This window comes from Mesoplodon densirostris, chromosome 8, assembly GCF_025265405.1.
Source record: "Mesoplodon densirostris isolate mMesDen1 chromosome 8, mMesDen1 primary haplotype, whole genome shotgun sequence".
NCBI lineage: Eukaryota > Metazoa > Chordata > Mammalia > Artiodactyla > Ziphiidae > Mesoplodon > Mesoplodon densirostris.
The window spans coordinates 53,283,466-53,301,083 of NC_082668.1; the positions used below are offsets into that span (position 1 = coordinate 53,283,466).

At 36.0% G+C, this 17,618-nt stretch overlaps 1 pseudogene; it reads left to right on the forward strand.

Moving 5' to 3' along the window:
- LOC132494738 (coiled-coil domain-containing protein 150-like) overlaps positions 1-17,618 on the forward strand; it is a 170,210-nt pseudogene that overhangs the window by 145,128 nt on the left and 7,464 nt on the right.

The following is a 17,618-nucleotide window of genomic DNA, read 5'->3' on the forward strand; positions in this document are numbered from 1 at the left end:
TAGTTTTCAAATATAATTCAGCCTATAAGAATTCTGTTAATTCAACTTTCGTAATTCTCTGTGGGTAAACACAAGACTCTTGTCTCCTTACATATTGACAATTCTAATTATCCGTACTCAGAAAGGGTTTTGAATACTAGATACCACAATTTCTTTAAAATTGAAATATTTTACCCACAAAGTCTCACTGTTATATTCATGAGTCATGTTAATTTGGAGTTTCCATAAATGCTACAAACCAAATGAATTATCTCAGTACATGTATAGGGCTATAGCCTATTTTATTTGTTGAAATAGCTATTTTAGTTGAAATAGCATCATTAGAAAAACAGGATCGCTTTTTACAAGTTTTAAGGGTTTTCTGTGATTTTTTTCTGCTAAACTTGTGACATCTTAATTTTTTCTGTTTTGGAGTGTGTGTGTGTATATATATATATATATATATATATATATATATATATATATTTCTTTAATGAGACTTGTTTTTTTATTCTTCTGTTTTCCCTCTAGATAAAAGTTAAGCAGCTAGAAGAACAACTACATTCTTTTACTGAAACCAGTTCACAGAACGACCATCTACGCAAGTTGAATAAGGCACTAGAGGGCAAATATGCTCAGGTGTGATGAATAGCTATAAAACAGATTGCTTCTATGTTGTTTTAATTAGCTTTTTAAGAATTTGGTGACTTTCTCCCCACCTCACCGTATGATCCCAGAAAGATGAATATTCTCTCACTTGACTCAATTTATCAAAAATATTTTAAACACCCTCGATGTACAAGGTTCCACTCAACCACAGAAGAGTTCATAAAGATGCCTGAAGCAGTATTGGGACATTCAACTTGCATGCTCTGATTGCAGGATTAGGAATGTACTCGGCAGACTTTATTATAGAATAGAAGGTTATGCCTTTCAGAAACAAAATAGATTGTATTGTCAGCATGCATAGGGAACATCATCATGATGAAAGCCTCGAGAATCTCTATCATAGAGGAAGTGTTTTTTTTAATTTGAACCTTAAAACTTTTGGCAGAGGTGAGGAACAAGTATCTTTGGGTTTTTAATTACAGGCGAACGCAGAACTCATTGCCAACAAGATATACTTGCAATAGCGCTCTTGAAAGAGGTAACAGTAGTGAAGGTGCTTACTTGTTAGCATGGTGGCTATTGAGACTGAGACTATTGAGACTATTAACAATGATTTACAAATTTATCACATGATTTATTTTTAATTTTTAACAGTGTAAGCATGTGTGACTTCTTTAACTATAACGTTTGTGTATGTCTACCCTTGGTAACCAAGCAACTAGAATGTGTCTTCAAATGGGTTCTAACAATCTGACTATACTGGTAAAGGGGACCTCATTAGATATGCTTTGTTTCTGCATGAGGACATACTTTACGCTAGTATTTTCTTCATTCTGAAAGCAAAGGAACACATTTTAAAGTATATTTTCCATCCCAGCTTCATTTAGAACGTTGTGTTGTTTCTCATAGTAAAGGGGGCACTCACTGAAAAATAATTCTAGGTTTAGTTGATTTCGTCTTTTTAAATTGCTGATGCTTCCAAGAAGGAGGAAGTCTCCAGAGAGGCCTGCATCTTCAAAATTACTTTAAAGCCACAGGCCCCGTGTCAACACTGTAAAGGAACGAAGTTCATCAGTTGTTTTGCCCAGTGTTAGGCCAAACCCTACACACCATGTGACCTTTGCACCTACCCTGACTTCTGTGAGGTCTTCTCAGGAGATTGGAGACTCTGGGATCTCTCTAAAGACTCTTTTGAATGCCATTAAAACCATGGAGGGAAGACTGGAAGGTAAAATAGACATTCTTGCCTCAAGACCATTAAAAAATGATGAGTCACCAAATTTTCTTCACCGGGATTCGGTAAGTGAAGGCCACAAATTAAATCATAAGGAAATTTCAGATTTATACAACAATGAAGAAAAGTAGTAACATCTAGAAAGATAACGTTTGGAGGTGTGAGTAACAACAAGGAAAGAACTTCTTCACAAACAGCAAAAACTGATGATGTAGATCAAAACCATCATTCTGGCTATTGCATACTTAGTTTTTGATTTGGACACAGAAATGTCATATTTGGCTTAAGAGTAACCATTGAGATTTTTAATCTAATTTTCGCTTTAAAAATTAATGCTAATAGTCTTAACATTTACAGTAAAATGGGTAAAGCCTGATTTTCAAGTAGAAATACATAAATAGAAGCCCTGAGAACTTGAACACTGGAAACTACTTCCCAAAGAAAACTTACTAGAGCATCCATCTTTGTTTGGTATTTAAAAATAGAAAGTACTATAGCTTGTCTTCTAGAGTTAACTACAATTTAGACCCTTTCTGTAAGCACTTTTGCTAGTGGCCTTTTCATTTTTTATAAATAATTTATTATAAGCACTGGTAAAATTATAAAAACTATATTCTTCCTAATGTGCTTTTCTAGAACAAAATCCAATAGGCTTTCAAAACCTTATAAGTGAGCATCTTTTGTACTATTCTTGAATCCTTACAGAAGACGTTAAAGTATTTTTAACGTTACAGGTTAAAAGTTATAAGGAAGTATAATATTGAGGAAGATGTGGGGAAAAGGCATTCTTCTTTGCTGCTGTTTGGAGTGCCCTTTTCCTGTGGAGGACAATTTGGCTTTGTTTATCACTTTACACCCACAGTTGTACTCTTTCCTACAGATACACTAGCTTGTACATAAGACATGTTTACAAGGTTACTTTCTGAAGTATTGTTTGTTATTAGCAAAAGACTAGAAACAACCAAAATTCCATCAGTAAGAGGCTGGCTAAATAAATCATGGTATATCCATAGTTTGGAATACTGTTTGAAGATATATTTATCTTAATCATAGCATATCTATTATTAGGTTAAAACAGTCCACGTTCAGAAGAGCATACAGAGTATTTTACTATTTGTGTGCAAAAGGGTTGGGGCGATGAAGTCTACATATGTATTCACTTTTGAATAGAGTCTCTCTAAAATGAATCGTGATAAATGGGCAACATTATTTTCGAGGAAGGAAACTGGGTGGCTGGGAGATTTTTCACTTTATCCTTTTGTACCTTAAGAGTAATGTGAATGTGCTACCCATCCAGAAAAATTTTATGAACATTTTATTTTCAACAGAAGTAAAAGTAGAGAAAGGATGGTCTTTTCAACAAATGTGCTAGAGCAATTGGGTATCATATGCAGAAACAAAAAAACAAAATACCTTTGATCCATACCTCTTACCATATATAAAAATTAACTCAAAATGGATGAAAGCCCTAAAGGTAAAACTTAAAACTGTAAAACTTCTGAAACATAGGATGAAACCATTGTGATCTTGGATTACACTAAGATTTCTTAGATTTGACATCAAAAGCATGATCCATAAAGGAAAAATAGGTAACATTGACAACGTATGCTCTTCAAAGACATTGTTAAGAAAATGAAAAGCTACAGGCTGGGGGAAAAAAAAAACATTTTCAAATCACATATCTGATAAAGGTCTTGTCTCCACAGTTTATTAAAAACTCTCCAAACTCACTAAGAAGGAAAAACAATCCTAAAAAAAACGGTGCAAAGTATTTTATTTATTTGGTGAACACACGTTTCACCAAAAAAGATATACGGATGATAAATAAGCACCTGAAAAGATGTTAAACATCAGTCATTAGGGAAATGCAAATTAAAACTGCAGTGAGGTACTACCACACACTATTAGGATGTCTAAGATTGAAAAACTGATTACCCCAAGTGTTAGTGAAGATGTGGAGGAACTCTCATACCTTGCTGAAGGGAATGTAAAATCACTCAGCCACTCTGGAAAATAGTTTGGTAGTTTCTTTAAAAGTGAGACAGACTACTACCATACAACCCAGCCAGTCCACTGCTATGCATTCACCAAAGATAAATGAAAGCATATATCTACACGAAGATCTGTATACAACTGCCCAGAGCAGCTGTACTTGTAACAGCTTAAAACTGGAACAACTCCAGTGTTCAGCAGAACACTATTCAGCAACAGAAAGGAAGAACTATTGATATATAAAGAAGAGTGAGTGAATCTCACAATAATTGTGCTGAGTGGAAAATCATTCAAAAATGAGTACATCAACTATGATTTCATTTATATAAAATCCTAGGAAATAAAAGTGAATTGATTGTGACAGAAAACAGGTCAGTGGTAGCCTTGGGTGGATGTGTAGGAACAGGGAGATATAGAAGTGGGGGAAATTACAAAAAGGCATAAGGGAACTTTGGGGATAATGGAAGTGTTCATTATCATGATTATGGTTTATACATATATCAAAATTGTACACTTTAAATATTCATAGCTTATTGTATTTCAACTATATCTCAGTAAGGCTGTTTTTAAAAATGTGAATGTATTATACTAAAATTAATTATTTTTAAATGTTTAAAATAACATTCTTGAAATGACAAAAACAGTAGCGATAGAGAACAAATTACTGGTTGCCAGGGGACATGGGATGAGTTTGGGGGAGGGTGTGAACACAGAGAAGTAGCACAAGTGAGTTGTTTGCGGCAGTGGAGCAGTTCTGTATCTTGGTTGTCGTGATCACAGGAATATGTGCATGGGGTCAGATTACATAGAGCTATGTGCATGTGTGCATACACAGATGAATGCAGGTTAAAAAAAATGGTGAAGGGCTTCCCTGGTGGCGCAGTGGTTGAGAGTCCGCCTGCCGACGCAGGGAACGCGGGTTCGTGCCCCGGTCCAGGACGATGCCACATGCCGCGGAGCGGCTGGGCCCGTGAGCCATGGCCGCTGAGCCTGCGTGTCCGGAGCCTGTGCTCCGCAACGGGAGAGGCCACAACAGTGAGAGGCCCACGTACCACACACACACACACACACACACACACACAGTTCCTTTTCATCCATTTCTTAGGTGTCTCACAGTTTCTATAGTGTTATGTTTTTATAGTTTTATATTAGAGAATATATGTAAGGGGCAATATTAGGGTAGGAGATTAAGAAGTACAGACTACTGTGTATAAAATAAGCTACAAGGATATATTGTACATTACATGGAATATAGCCGATATTTTATAATAACTCTAAATGGAGTATAATCTTTAAAAATTGTGAATCCCTATGTTGTATAGTTGAAACTTACATAATATTATAAATCAACTCTACCTCAATTTTTAAAAATATGTATCTATATATATTTAGATCATTTGAAACAGTAGGAGGATATGACCTTGACCTAAATACTGGTATTTCCGAGACTGCCTGGTAAGCTAGCTGTGGAAGCTACTTGGATTTTAATGACACAGGAACATCAGATCTCTGAGGGCAGCAGGATTTATTTGCTTCTGTGTTCTTCCCCATTTCAGTGTCCTGAATTAGAAATTCTTCCAAAAAAGAAACCCAGTATAAAAAGTAAAGTGCTTTATAGATGAGAACATGCCATCTGACAAGTTTCAGGGCATTTTATTGCGTACTCTGAGGCTGGGGGTAGCGTAAGTTACCTGAGAAATATTGTGGAATAAGGATATTCTGTGTTTTGTTTGAAGAGAGGCAAATCGAAAATTCTTGAGTGTTCATCAGTATTTTCCACTGAGTTCTAAGGTTAACAGCAGTTTGCTTACGTTTAAAATGAGAATAAGTGTTGCATCAATACCTCTCTTTAGAGGCAGCCATTCTAATTCTGAACCTTAAGTGAATACACTTAAGGGGGAGCCATGGAACATGTTTTATACTGTACACTGTGGAAAAGAGCACCAGAAACAGGCAAAGATGAGAAAAAGGATTCTGCTGATGGAACAAGAGAGATTTCCTAAGACAAAATGTGTTTTCATGTAGCCTTTCTAAAAAAAAACGAAGTATTAGCACTCAAATTTTAGCAGCTCTTGAAAACAATCAGTGGCTACAACCAAGAGGAGTTTGCCCTTCAGAGGTGGGAAACAAGAAAAGATACTGAGAGAGGAAAAGGTTGATTTAAATTAAAAATTTTGGATGAATTTTTTTCTGATTCAGAGATAAGCTCAGTAATGTTAATTGTCGATTTGTATTGAGAGGGTTGGGAATAAGAGGAAGAAAATGTAGAAAAACACACAAGTTGGAGATTTGTGAGTAAATATTAATGATTTTATTCCCCCAAATCATCTTTTCTTTAAAGTGAAAGATGTGAGTAGTCAGCTTTATGAGTTAGTTTTCAAATATAATTCAGCCTATAAGAATTCTGTTAATTCAACTTTCGTAATTCTCTGTGGGTAAACACAAGACTCTTGTCTCCTTACATATTGACAATTCTAATTATCCGTACTCAGAAAGGGTTTTGAATACTAGATACCACAATTTCTTTAAAATTGAAATATTTTACCCACAAAGTCTCACTGTTATATTCATGAGTCATGTTAATTTGGAGTTTCCATAAATGCTACAAACCAAATGAATTATCTCAGTACATGTATAGGGCTATAGCCTATTTTATTTGTTGAAATAGCTATTTTAGTTGAAATAGCATCATTAGAAAAACAGGATCGCTTTTTACAAGTTTTAAGGGTTTTCTGTGATTTTTTTCTGCTAAACTTGTGACATCTTAATTTTTTCTGTTTTGGAGTGTGTGTGTGTGTATATATATATATATATATATATATATATATATATATATATATATATATATATATATATATTTCTTTAATGAGACTTGTTTTTTTATTCTTCTGTTTTCCCTCTAGATAAAAGTTAAGCAGCTAGAAGAACAACTACATTCTTTTACTGAAACCAGTTCACAGAACGACCATCTACGCAAGTTGAATAAGGCACTAGAGGGCAAATATGCTCAGGTGTGATGAATAGCTATAAAACAGATTGCTTCTATGTTGTTTTAATTAGCTTTTTAAGAATTTGGTGACTTTCTCCCCACCTCACCGTATGATCCCAGAAAGATGAATATTCTCTCACTTGACTCAATTTATCAAAAATATTTTAAACACCCTCGATGTACAAGGTTCCACTCAACCACAGAAGAGTTCATAAAGATGCCTGAAGCAGTATTGGGACATTCAACTTGCATGCTCTGATTGCAGGATTAGGAATGTACTCGGCAGACTTTATTATAGAATAGAAGGTTATGCCTTTCAGAAACAAAATAGATTGTATTGTCAGCATGCATAGGGAACATCATCATGATGAAAGCCTCGAGAATCTCTATCATAGAGGAAGTGTTTTTTTTTAATTTGAACCTTAAAACTTTTGGCAGAGGTGAGGAACAAGTATCTTTGGGTTTTTAATTACAGGCGAACGCAGAACTCATTGCCAACAAGATATACTTGCAATAGCGCACTTGAAAGAGGTATTAGTAGTGAAGGTGCTTACTTGTTAGCATGGTGGCTATTGAGACTGAGACTATTGAGACTATTAACAATGATTTACAAATTTATCACATGATTTATTTTTAATTTTTAACAGTGTAAGCATGTGTGACTTCTTTAACTATAACGTTTGTGTATGTCTACCCTTGGTAACCAAGCAACTAGAATGTGTCTTCAAATGGGTTCTAACAATCTGACTATACTGGTAAAGGGGACCTCATTAGATATGCTTTGTTTCTGCATGAGGACATACTTTACGCTAGTATTTTCTTCATTCTGAAAGCAAAGGAACACATTTTAAAGTATATTTTCCATCCCAGCTTCATTTAGAACGTTGTGTTGTTTCTCATAGTAAAGGGGGCACTCACTGAAAAATAATTCTAGGTTTAGTTGATTTCGTCTTTTTAAATTGCTGATGCTTCCAAGAAGGAGGAAGTCTCCAGAGAGGCCTGCATCTTCAAAATTACTTTAAAGCCACAGGCCCCGTGTCAACACTGTAAAGGAACGAAGTTCATCAGTTGTTTTGCCCAGTGTTAGGCCAAACCCTACACACCATGTGACCTTTGCACCTACCCTGACTTCTGTGAGGTCTTCTCAGGAGATTGGAGACTCTGGGATCTCTCTAAAGACTCTTTTGAATGCCATTAAAACCATGGAGGGAAGACTGGAAGGTAAAATAGACATTCTTGCCTCAAGACCATTAAAAAATGATGAGTCACCAAATTTTCTTCACCGGGATTCGGTAAGTGAAGGCCACAAATTAAATCATAAGGAAATTTCAGATTTATACAACAATGAAGAAAAGTAGTAACATCTAGAAAGATAACGTTTGGAGGTGTGAGTAACAACAAGGAAAGAACTTCTTCACAAACAGCAAAAACTGATGATGTAGATCAAAACCATCATTCTGGCTATTGCATACTTAGTTTTTGATTTGGACACAGAAATGTCATATTTGGCTTAAGAGTAACCATTGAGATTTTTAATCTAATTTTCGCTTTAAAAATTAATGCTAATAGTCTTAACATTTACAGTAAAATGGGTAAAGCCTGATTTTCAAGTAGAAATACATAAATAGAAGCCCTGAGAACTTGAACACTGGAAACTACTTCCCAAAGAAAACTTACTAGAGCATCCATCTTTGTTTGGTATTTAAAAATAGAAAGTACTATAGCTTGTCTTCTAGAGTTAACTACAATTTAGACCCTTTCTGTAAGCACTTTTGCTAGTGGCCTTTTCATTTTTTATAAATAATTTATTATAAGCACTGGTAAAATTATAAAAACTATATTCTTCCTAATGTGCTTTTCTAGAACAAAATCCAATAGGCTTTCAAAACCTTATAAGTGAGCATCTTTTGTACTATTCTTGAATCCTTACAGAAGACGTTAAAGTATTTTTAACGTTACAGGTTAAAAGTTATAAGGAAGTATAATATTGAGGAAGATGTGGGGAAAAGGCATTCTTCTTTGCTGCTGTTTGGAGTGCCCTTTTCCTGTGGAGGACAATTTGGCTTTGTTTATCACTTTACACCCACAGTTGTACTCTTTCCTACAGATACACTAGCTTGTACATAAGACATGTTTACAAGGTTACTTTCTGAAGTATTGTTTGTTATTAGCAAAAGACTAGAAACAACCAAAATTCCATCAGTAAGAGGCTGGCTAAATAAATCATGGTATATCCATAGTTTGGAATACTGTTTGAAGATATATTTATCTTAATCATAGCATATCTATTATTAGGTTAAAACAGTCCACGTTCAGAAGAGCATACAGAGTATTTTACTATTTGTGTGCAAAAGGGTTGGGGCGATGAAGTCTACATATGTATTCACTTTTGAATAGAGTCTCTCTAAAATGAATCGTGATAAATGGGCAACATTATTTTCGAGGAAGGAAACTGGGTGGCTGGGAGATTTTTCACTTTATCCTTTTGTACCTTAAGAGTAATGTGAATGTGCTACCCATCCAGAAAAATTTTATGAACATTTTATTTTCAACAGAAGTAAAAGTAGAGAAAGGATGGTCTTTTCAACAAATGTGCTAGAGCAATTGGGTATCATATGCAGAAACAAAAAAACAAAATACCTTTGATCCATACCTCTTACCATATATAAAAATTAACTCAAAATGGATGAAAGCCCTAAAGGTAAAACTTAAAACTGTAAAACTTCTGAAACATAGGATGAAACCATTGTGATCTTGGATTACACTAAGATTTCTTAGATTTGACATCAAAAGCATGATCCATAAAGGAAAAAAAGGTAACATTGACAACGTATGCTCTTCAAAGACATTGTTAAGAAAATGAAAAGCTACAGGCTGGGGGAAAAAAAAAACATTTTCAAATCACATATCTGATAAAGGTCTTGTCTCCACAGTTTATTAAAAACTCTCCAAACTCACTAAGAAGGAAAAACAATCCGAAAAAAAACGGTGCAAAGTATTTTATTTATTTGGTGAACACACGTTTCACCAAAAAAGATATACGGATGATAAATAAGCACCTGAAAAGATGTTAAACATCAGTCATTAGGGAAATGCAAATTAAAACTGCAGTGAGGTACTACCACACACTATTAGGATGTCTAAGATTGAAAAACTGATTACCCCAAGTGTTAGTGAAGATGTGGAGGAACTCTCATACCTTGCTGAAGGGAATGTAAAATCACTCAGCCACTCTGGAAAATAGTTTGGTAGTTTCTTTAAAAGTGAGACAGACTACTACCATACAACCCAGCCAGTCCACTCCTATGCATTCACCAAAGATAAATGAAAGCATATATCTACACGAAGATCTGTATACAACTGCCCAGAGCAGCTGTACTTGTAACAGCTTAAAACTGGAACAACTCCAGTGTTCAGCAGAACACTATTCAGCAACAGAAAGGAAGAACTATTGATATATAAAGAAGAGTGAGTGAATCTCACAATAATTGTGCTGAGTGGAAAATCATTCAAAAATGAGTACATCAACTATGATTTCATTTATATAAAATCCTAGGAAATAAAAGTGAATTGATTGTGACAGAAAACAGGTCAGTGGTAGCCTTGGGTGGATGTGTAGGAACAGGGAGATATAGAAGTGGGGGAAATTACAAAAAGGCATAAGGGAACTTTGGGGATAATGGAAGTGTTCATTATCATGATTATGGTTTATACATATATCAAAATTGTACACTTTAAATATTCATAGCTTATTGTATTTCAACTATATCTCAGTAAGGCTGTTTTTAAAAATGTGAATGTATTATACTAAAATTAATTATTTTTAAATGTTTAAAATAACATTCTTGAAATGACAAAAACAGTAGCGATAGAGAACAAATTACTGGTTGCCAGGGGACATGGGATGAGTTTGGGGGAGGGTGTGAACACAGAGAAGTAGCACAAGTGAGTTGTTTGCGGCAGTGGAGCAGTTCTGTATCTTGGTTGTCGTGATCACAGGAATATGTGCATGGGGTTAAATTACATAGAGCTATGTGCATGTGTGCATACACAGATGAATGCAGGTTAAAAAAATGGTGAAGGGCTTCCCTGGTGGTGTAGTGGTTGAGAGTCCGCCTGCCGATGCAGGGGACGCGGGTTCGTGCCCCGGTCCGGGAAGATCCCACATGCCGCGGAGCGGCTGGGCCCGTGAGCCATGGCCGCTGAGCCTTTCTGGAGCCTGTGCTCCGCAACGGGAGAGGCCACAACAGTGAGAGGCCCGTGTACTGAAAAAAATAACAAGTGAAAATTGTAAGTTTTGTAGTGTAGTTATTCTCATTAAAGTCTATATCCTGGTTTTAATGTTGAACTACAATATAAGATGTCATCATTAGAAGCAGGGAAAAGAGTGCATGGGGACTCTGCACTAATTTTGTAAAGTCCTGTGACTCTGTATTTCAAGATAAAGTATTTTTTAAAAGAGTAGTATTTAGATTAGTATGATGCATCTGAAACAACTGTGTAGATGTACTAAAAGTGTTGCAGATATGTAAAAGTCGAATACTTCTAATTAGGATTAGGACACTATTTAGAACACTTCTGTAACACTATTTTCTTGATGCTATTTAGTTCTTATGCACCTTTGCTATTATGATATTAATTTACGTTGTATTTTCAAATTCTGTGATAATCTGTTTCTCCCCCGTTTTTCATCTTAGCATCATTCTCTCATCTCCCTTACCTTCATTCTGCGCTGTCATAGAGATTGACATATATTAGAGATTTGCCCATGTTTATTAACAGATTTTTTTTTGCTTTGTAGTTTTAAGGGGAAAAACAGCTACTAAAGCTAGTTTTTATTTACAATAATATATAAGCATATTTAATTAAACATTTTAAATTTGGTTTCTAAATTGCTGTGTCTTATTCTAATTGCTGATTGACTGTGCTTTGGGAGAATCATTTATCATTTCTTTTTTTCTACTAAGGTGAAATCCATTCCTGAAAAGAAAGAACGTGAGCTCTCACGAGTTGTGAAGGGTCGTGCTGCAGCCCTGAAAGAGAGTCAGAAGTTGAAACATGACCTCAAAGCTTTGGAGGACAGGGAGAACAAGAAGGCAAGACATCAATCCTTTCTGAAGTCTGTTACTGAAATGAAGCGCTTCTGAAATTTTTCATGAGCCATATTCTTTCTTTTCTTGTTACCTTTATTAAAAAAGAATGATGATTGATCAGAGGAGGATTTTTTTTTCCTAAAGGAAGGATACCTTTAGAAGAGCTCTAAGATATTTCCTTTAAAAATACATGATTTAACTCCCAATGTTTTTTTTTTCTTACTGTCTTAAAATAATCAAAAGTCCTATTTTTTTTCTGTTGAAACACATCTGACCTTGGTAATAATAACCACCTACTTATGTATTATTAATGTGATATAACACTGTTAAGATTTTATGTTAAGTCAAATTACCAAATGCTTTCTGCTTAACAGTGTGTGTACTTAGTGGGAAGAGAGGTAACATCCCAAAATTCATGACAGCAGGTGCTAGATTTTGCCCCTCTGAAGAGGGCTGTGAGTCACATCATTCTTCAGCAGCTTCCACTTATGGTCCTCTTTCCTCAGATAATTCTGATGGGCTTCAAATGTGTTATCTTCTTCTGACCCCATGATAAGATAGCTGAGGAGGGCTAGCACAGGCCAGTCTGGGACCACCTCTAGCCCCAAGAAGCTGTTGGTCCTTATGTCTCTAGTTAATATATGTGCTGTGACACGACAATAGTTAGGATGCACTGCAGAGTTCTTCATAGGATCCATATGATCTAGGGTCTAGTTTTCTTTTTCTCAAAGTCAAAATAACTTAAGATACAAAATAAATATAAAATATACTTTAATTATTCCTCTTAGCATTCTACCAGACCTGGTTTCCATACTCTTCTAGAAGTCATGGGACTCAGCAGAAGAATAACCAGAAAGGATCAAATATCTTTGTCTTATTTCATTTTCTATTAGGTGGGAAACTTTCAGCAACAACTGGCAGAAGCTAAAGAAGACAACTGCAAAGTTAAAATCATGTTGGAGAATGTGTTGGCTTCTCACAGTAAGATGCAAGGCGCTCTGGAAAAAGTGCAAATAGAGCTTGGGCGGAGGGATGCAGAGATTGCAGGCCTCAAGAAAGAAAGGTACCAGAGATTATTTTTCTGTCTTTGTACTTGTATTTTTCTGCGACATTGTAGTAAAGAACAGAGTGCAGTCAAGAAACAGTCATTTTCTATTGATTTCCTTGTGAAAATAAAGTAGTAAAATGGTATGTAAAGAACTAGCAAATTCAGGAAAATCTGGAATTATAAATAAAAATGATATCCAAAAATTCTCATATTTTGTAGCGTTGTAAATAAGTATGTATTCTAGAAATTCATGTGATATATGCTGTTTTATCCTTGCTGTTTTCTACACCATTTATACCTGCCCTTGGGTCTACAGAATGATAATTGTCAAGATTAAAGCCAAGTGTCTACTTCTGTTTGAATTAATTATCCATTAATTAGTATCCTATTTATTTTAGATGAATCATTCTGAGAACTACTTTTAGCCATGTTTTGTAAGTGAACTCCTTTAAAGGTTTCAAAAATTACATAAAAGTTTCCCTTTTAGGTTAATGAACAAATGGTTTGAGTTTACTCAGACCTCTAAGACCTATTGTAATACATTAGTGGTGAATATTGCCTCTGTGTTATGGGAGAACAAGTGACTTTTATATTCTTCATTGTGCTTGTTTTTTTACATATTATGAATCTGTATTACCTCTGAACTTAAAAAAAAGTCAAGGGGATGGTATTAAAAATTGTTTACTATTCACAATAAAATTCTGGGTAAAAAGCAGAAATCTCAACAGCAAGCCAGTCCATACAGAGGTGATATATTTTTGTACTAGTAATATATATATAGTATAAAGTTACCAGCCCATAAGTTAGTCATTAACATGTACTGATACTTTAATATATAAAGCCAAATTGAATCATAAATGGGACAAGTTTTTAATCCATAGGAAAATTAGTTTCTTAACCTGAAGCTGAGGCTACTAATTGTCACCTGCCAACTCTCAGATATTCTGAGCATCTGTAGCCCACTACATATGCCATTTGGGCTTCCTGGAAGGTGCCCTGTAACTCCCAGTGGTATCACTCCTAGATAGTACTTTTCTGTGGTCACTCTCCCTGTTCCCTTCATTTACAGGGCTCTAAATCAACAGTGGGTACAGAAGCTGGAAGCAGAAGTGGACCAGATGCGGTCCAGAATCCTTGTCGTGGTTGCCCAGCACAACAGTAAGGTAGAAGCCAGGTTTTTATAGATAGATAACGTTGATATTTTTTATTTTATTGGCATATTGCTATTTTGGAAAAATGGAGTAAAACAATCGGGTAAATTTCCTTTCCATTCAAGTCTGAGTTTTGAACAGTGACATATTTCCAAATGGGAAATGGGTCTGTGATCTTACAGTGAACCATTTATTGGCAAACCAGGACCATAATTATGCCTAACTCTCTTTGTCTTATATGGTCTGCATTCTTTTCATGTATTAATGCATAAGTGAACTTAAAGGGCTTAGAAAACAACATAACTTTAGTCAGAAGTAGCGAGAGTGATCCCACTTAATAAGGAGGCATACTCACATGTTTATAGGTGTATACACACATGAATATGTATCTACACATATGCACACATATAAAATAGAGATATTTCCTATAAAAAGCTTTTTCTAGAAGGATATACAAGGGACAGTTGCCAGTTCTTATCTCTCTAGACAGTGAGACCAGAGGGTCATAGGATCAGGAAGGGGAGTTTAACTGGTTTAAAACCTTAGAAATTAGGATAAATAAGTTGGCTCTATTTTCCAAAACTCTCTAGTGACCAGTGGAGCATACCCTTCCCATCACCTTCTAAGAGTTTCCTAAGGACTGTCTGTAATAAGTTCTCACATATATATATTCCAGGCATCTGGAGTCTTTGGTTCTGGTTCCAAATAATTATTGTTTCAACGTTTAAAGAGTGAATATACAGTGTTATGGACTTCTTGTATCTGTTACAGTGGAATTAAAAACAATCTTCTTTCTTCTCTCTTTCAGATGGAGGCTCTACAAAAAGCTCTAGATGTAGCTAGAGAAGAAAACAGGAGACTGGCTATGAGCCTGGAGCAAGCTCTCCAGACAAATCATCAGCTGCAAACAAAGCTTGATCCTGTTCAAGAGAAATTGGAAAGCAAAGAACTTGAGCTACGGAATTTGGAAACCTTCATGTAAGGGCAGTATAGTCACAGTGGAATTAGGGAAGAGCCTCTGGGAGAGAAAGTTTGGCTAATTCACATAAACCCGTTAAACCCTTTCCCCCTACTTTGAGCTAGTACTCCCTGCAGAGCCATGTGAAGGAAGCAGGCATAGTTGAGCAGAGCAGATATTAGCTGGCTGGGGTACGCTCCTTTTCAGCTCTTCCCTCATCTAGTGTCGGTCTTCTTCTGTACATGAAGGTTTAAACCAAGTTGGAAGGGATACTTACATGTTTCTGCCAAACCTTTTCTATCAGAAGCTTATGTGTCCTTTAAAAGCATGATTTGGAAAGGTAGAAACAGAAGGATGGATGGGAATAACCCCTCCAGGAGTGGGATAATTCAATTTAAGCAGCTGCTAAACCATTCATTGTTTTCAACTTTTTCCCTGAGATTAGTGAGGTCAAACCCATCAAGTTCAGGTCAACCCACTAAAGTTTTTTTGTTAAATTTTATCTAGGCAAATAGGATTTAGATATTAATAACATCCCATGAAAATTTATACCCAAGGGAAATGCATTGTGCACGTGGATCTTTATTCCTTTCACGTAGTGGACATACTGATATAGCAGACAAGTATAAGCTAAAGCAAAGAAGGTAGTTTTCATATTTGTAATCTGTACAAATTTTATATTCTGGTGAAATGTTGCTGGCTCAAGACTACTCAGTATTGGTTAAATCAAGAGTATGTGTTTCACTCTTTTGGGTGGATCTCTTTATATTGAATAACTTTTTGTTTTTGAATGCCGTAGGTAAATGCTTATTTCTTCTTCTGTTAATGAGTTCCAGATCAGTGATTTTTACCTGGTGACTGATCTGCTTCTCATTGGTAAATGACGCCTACTAAGATGTTTTCTAAAGGTGATTTATCATGTCTCTTTTTCAAAACAGAGAACAGATGAGTGAAGAAGCCAAAATAGAAGCAGAATTGTATGCTGAACGCATAGATGCTCTAAGGAAGCAGTTTCAAATTGAGAGAGAAACTGCAAAGAAAGCAGCACAACGGGAAGTGACTGAGGTATGGAGGCAAGTGACAAAAGTCTCCCTCTAGGTGAATGCCTTTGAAGAGGAGAACCAGCCACAGGATTTCCGAGAATGGCTACAGATGTTCTTTGGTTCTTCTAATCCCCCTTTTGCCAGGAGGCCAGATACATCACTATGCTGTTTGTAACTTAACACACAAAAAGTTTCTGATATACAGTTATCTGCCCAATGAATGAATGCCTTGGTGACAGCCTTCCCATTGGAGAATAATAACTGAGTGGGAAGGAGGAGACTGCCATCTGCTAGACAGATGGCCAATCACCTGTCTCCTCTATTCACTTAACTAGCATCCATCATGCACCTTCCTGCTCCTAAGAGGCACAAGTAAAAACAGCAGAAGATGTGGTCCGTGCTAAATTACCCCTTATTTAACTGTCATCTCCACTCTTTACATGAGACAACTAGGAAGACATCAGAAGATGTTTCCTGGATAGCTAGAAGCTGTGTACAATTTTAAAGGAATTCAGAAGTAAGGGAAAGTTTGTTTTAGGCTGGTTGGGTGATCGAAGAAGAGGGGAAGCTTGACGAAATTCTACAGGGTTGAGACTGGCAGAGCTGACAGGGCTGTGACACTCTATGTAAGAGGATGAACAAAGCTTAGTTACAGAAATAAATAGGACATGTGAGCAAAGAAAAAGGATTTGCCTCTCTTGATCAGAGCAGAGACTTTAGGAAATTTCTGAGAAAAGGGGGTTAGCTTAGATGAGACCAGCTGGTAGATGGCCTTGACTCCCAGAATGTTGGATGGAAAGTATTAGGTAAAAGGAGAGCACTGTAGGTTTCTGAGAAGGCTGTGAGCACAATGTTAGGTCAGTTAGTCTGTTAGCAGTGGAGAGTAGGTAAGAATGAAGAGAAACTGGAAACATGGAGGCTAAGGGGAACTAGAGCATTTACTCTGGGCTTCAGATGATTAGAGCCAAGCAAAGTGTTTCTGTTGAAAATAGAGAACAATCAAATCAAAAATCCATTTTAATTAATAGAAAAATCAGACACTAAATGTATCATAAGCAAAGGGGAGGGAGTAATTAAAATAATTCCAAGACTTGGTTGGGGTGGCCAGTCTGTATTTTGCCAAATTTAGCGTATTTAGCAATTGCACTTGACAGCGCACAGTCACAAAATCAGATTCAACCGTTTATATGATGCTTTGTAAATTGACAAAGCACTGTATAAGTGTTAAAAATATTACAGAAATAATTTCTGTGGGAAACAAAAATGGCCACTGAAATTAAAAGTACCTTTATTCAGAGAGAGTTGTTCAGAATATTTAAAAATTAAATCCTTTTAACAGGGATCAGTAAAGATGGTGAACTTGTGCAGGAGAGACCAAGGAACAGTATGAGTGTGATGTCTTGAGCAGTTAGTGGCAGAGGTGGGCTCAGGGTGCACTGTTTAAGACTCCCAGCACTGCCTCTAATTAGCAATGTGTAAATTTACTATCTGTGCAGATGACTTCACTTCTGAGTCTCAGTTT